This window comes from Pinus tabuliformis, chromosome 7, assembly GCF_031772625.1.
Source record: "Pinus tabuliformis cultivar Carrire ecotype Pingquan chromosome 7, CPIR1, whole genome shotgun sequence".
NCBI classification, from domain to species: Eukaryota; Viridiplantae; Streptophyta; class Pinopsida; order Pinales; family Pinaceae; genus Pinus; species Pinus tabuliformis.
Genome location: NC_142293.1, coordinates 1,016,566,595 through 1,016,570,800, shown reverse-complemented (window position 1 = coordinate 1,016,570,800; position 4,206 = coordinate 1,016,566,595). Strand labels below are relative to the sequence as shown.

The 4,206-nt window shown below is 35.2% G+C and overlaps 1 pseudogene; it reads left to right on the top strand.

Annotated features, from left to right (window-relative positions):
- Nucleotides 1-407: 407 nt before the first annotated feature.
- Nucleotides 408-1,319, top strand: LOC149251010 (pyruvate, phosphate dikinase regulatory protein, chloroplastic pseudogene; annotated as a pseudogene).
- The last annotated feature ends 2,887 nt before the right edge of the window (nt 1,320-4,206 follow it).

Here is a 4,206-nt window from a genome sequence, read left to right as displayed (position 1 = left end):
AATGGTTGTAATCTATTCTTGATTCAATAAATATGGAAATATCAATTGATTTCCTACATAATGTGTCATCCCAAATGTTTATGGCTTAATTCTTCTTTACTTGTTAAGAAGGTTGAATTAAAATTTGTCTATTAGCATGGTTGTTGTTTTCTGTTGTTTACTTGTTTCTGGTGTTCGAAGAGGGAAACAAGAGATAGCTAGAGCGAGCAAGCAAGGTCATCACTAAACGGGATGAGTGTACTAAGAGGTAGGCCCTAATAATTGGTTCTAACCTAAGGAAATATTCCATAGAATGTATCGATTGTGGCTAGACCCATTATCGAGCTAGATGAATTGCTTGTGTCCGCACTCATAATTTACTTCACCACAACTGCCTAGTCCAATACAGGGTAGAAACATCATATTCAATGTCCACTACTACAACCACTAATAATAATTTCACCAGTAATGGTGTGCCCTCTATTCCTAATAGAATTTATGACTATGAAGTGAGCAATGACGAAGACGAAAGATACTCACACTTTGGAAAGGCAATTTACGTGGTCTTTGATGGCACTGGATGGACAATAGAGCACTCTGTCCATGCTACATTCGGTCAATTTGAGACATGTTTAGTCGAAAAATGATGTGGTGTAAATACCCATTTATTCTCGAGGATTTATGAGGTTGATCATCTTATGGAGATCATCAGACAAGAAACGAAGGAGGGAGCGCTTCTACTATACACATTGGTAGATCCGAACATGGCAGGGGTGGCAAAGAATGCTTGCCAGTTGTGGGGAGTGCCTTATACTGATATTCTTGGGCTGACCACTGAAGCCATTGCAGCCCACCTAGGAGTTTCACCCTCAGGAGTTCCTCGAGGTAGTCTAGCCCGAAGCACACCCCTCTCAAAACGTTATTTCAAAAGAATTGAGGCAATAGAATTCACAATTAAACAGGATGATGGAGCCCTGCCTCACAATCTTCATAAATCAGACTTGGTATTAGTTGGTGTCTCACGTACAAGCAAGACTCCACTTTCAATTTACTTATCTCAAAAGGGGTACAAGGTTGCAAATGTGCCACTTGTTCTTGGAGTTGATCCTCCAAAAGAATTATTTGAAATTGATCAAGACAAAATCTATGGTCTGATCATCAGTCCTGCCATTTTGCAATCAATACGGTTGGTGAGGGACAAAACTCTGGGTTTACACTATTCCAAGAGAAACTACTCAGAAATGGATCATATTCATCGGGAACTAGATTATGGCAACAAGCTCTTTACCCAGAATCCACGATGGCCTGTTATTGTGGTTGGGGTAAGGTGCAGGTCCTAAGCACTTGGAAAAATAGATACCCCCTACTCACGACCACTTAGATGAAGGAGAGCCATTGTTAGGCCTTAGATTTTGAAACCGACTCTGATACCATATGCGAGGATCCCACCTAGGGTCCTCTAAATAAAAACTAAATTTATCTAATTTTAAACACAATAAGAAGGGAAATAATTTATTTGTATCTAATCATTTATTTGACGAAAATATACCATTAAAATTTATTTACCAATAGCTTAGTTGAGATGCTCCCGAGATCCTAACTCTGTTGGGATGTTCCTGTTGACTACTTGAATGGATTTGCCTCCCAGCCAACTGGGAAGTATTTCCTAGCCCGAGAACCTCCATAGGTTCCCTAGCCCTCCGAGCCCAAGTCCAACTAGATGTAGTGTGTCCAAGTTTAACAAACACTCTCCAGATCCAAGTTTGTATTCCCTCATTTATCTCTCCATTCTCTCTGTTCTCTTTCTCCACATTCCTCCCCCAAAACACAATCCTTCAAAACAAAATCAATACCAAGGATCCCCCCTCTACTCTCATCATCATTCCCCTTTTATGTCTTTTCCTCCCATCCACCTCAACAACCTATCTTTAATGTCATGACTACCCCTCATCCTTTCATTTAGTATCTTTGAGTTTTATTACCATATCTTGTTCAAAGTAGATTTGAGAAGACATTTTGGGGATAAGATATGGATATTTAATTTGGAAATTAATTGGAGAACACCATATCTTCTCCCAAGTATATTTTGAGAAGACACCTTGGGATATGGATACTTAATTTGGAATATATGGAAGGAGACCATATCCTATCCAAAATAAAATTTGAGAACACAAGCTGGGAATTGAATAATAACAATAATAAAATTTATATCAGTAAATAAAATTACAGTTTCACAAATGTAGGTATATACCAATATTTCCTAATAATTATAAGTCAATATTTTTAGGTAATTAAACACTAATAAAATTTGCATGATAAGATTAAGTAGGGCATTACAGAGAGAATAAAAGAGATTAATTTAGAATGTTGAATTTCCGAAAAAGTATTTCTAGTATGTATAATTATAATGAAATACTCATGGACAACCAAACATCTCCTCTTCTAGGAGGATTTTATAAATGTCCATAATAAATTTATCGATCTTTCCTTTATTAAATTTGAAGGAAAAACAACCAAGCTATCTTGTAATTTTTAATTTTACCTCAATAACACAGACATGTCCTCTGCTACCAGCAGATGTCCATAGCCTCAACAATGTTACCTTTTAATCCTTTGAGATGGCATTGTCCCTTTACTAAGGAAGATTCAAATTTTGTTATATATATATATATATATATATATATATATATATATATAATTGTTTTTAAGCATTTACATGCGGCCATTGTTCTATTGTAGTAACTAGTTAATAACAATTCCATTCACCAGAGATAATGATGTGAACAAGATGACTCATGATGAGACTTCTTATGCTTTGACCTGAAAGCCAAAGGCCATTGCCCTAGATTGGTAACTAGAAGTGGTAATTTCACCGCACTAGATCCTATGATCATGGCAGGATGATTCGTGATGAGACCTCTTATCATCTGTTAAATTGTGGTTTTTATTGATCTTAGTATATTACTTAGTAAATGGGGTGGCATGTCAAATCCTTAAGAGCTAGGGATGGTGTAAAACATATTATAATAATTACTTTTTTAGCTTGCTAATTTTGTCCTCAAAACTTATGATCATATAATATTTAGAGATTGTAGTGAAAGAATGCACCTTAATTGGTGATGGGAGGAATGCATCATGAGATTTTTTACAAATTTTCTACAATACCCAAAAGGGATTAAAAATCATGGAAATTTTATAATTCTGATAATGATTTCTCATAAAGCATTCTCCAATGATAACCATTAAATAAGTTAGTTTTCCACCATCATATGAAAGGAAAGCTAAAAAAATGTCCCTTACCCTATAGAAACAAAGAAAATTATAACCTAGGGAAATGATAATCACATGTCAAGAAACAACGCCTGTGGTTAAGAAAACAACACTATGACTAACGAAGCAATGACTAAGATGAAGAAAAAAATATGTGATAAAGGAAACATCGGTTGGGACTAAGGAAACAACAACCGTGATAAAGGAAACAATGACTGTGAGTAAGGAAACAACAAATGTGATAAAGGAAACAATGTCCATGACTTCGGAAACAACCACTGTTATTGAATAAACAACGACTGAGACTAAGGAAACATCGATTGTGATTGAGGAAACAATGGTTGAGACTAGTGAAGAAACAACTGTGACTAAGGAAACAACAACATAAACTAAGGAAACAATAATTGTGACTAAGGAAACAATGGCCGAAACTAAAGAAACAACTACTGTGATTGAAATATCATCAATTTTTCCAAATCTATCATAAAAAGAAAAAAACAAAATTATTTATATTATGTATAAAATAAATAATATTTCAAAGAGAAATTTTCCTAGTTGTGACCGTGAGGAAATTTCCCAGTCAACTATAACTTCCAAATTGGCATCATTATTGATTTTTTGAAGGAAAGATTCTTGAGTAAGTGGTTGATGGTATAGACAGAGTCGATTCCCATTGGAAAGGAATGAAATGCCATAATTATCAATTGTCGTAAGGCACATTGTTCCATTGTCATAAAGCTCTGTAATTTTGCAAGGGCCAAGCCATCTTGTTTGAAGTTTACCTAAAAAGTGTTGGAATCTAGAGGTGTATAAAAATGCCCAATCCCCTTTCTGAATTTTTTTCTTTTTAATAAACTCATCATGCCATTTATCTCTTTGTTGTTGGATCATGGTAGTACATTGTAAAGAAAGAAGATGCATTTCATCCAGTTCATTGAGTTGTTGTAAGCGTTGTTT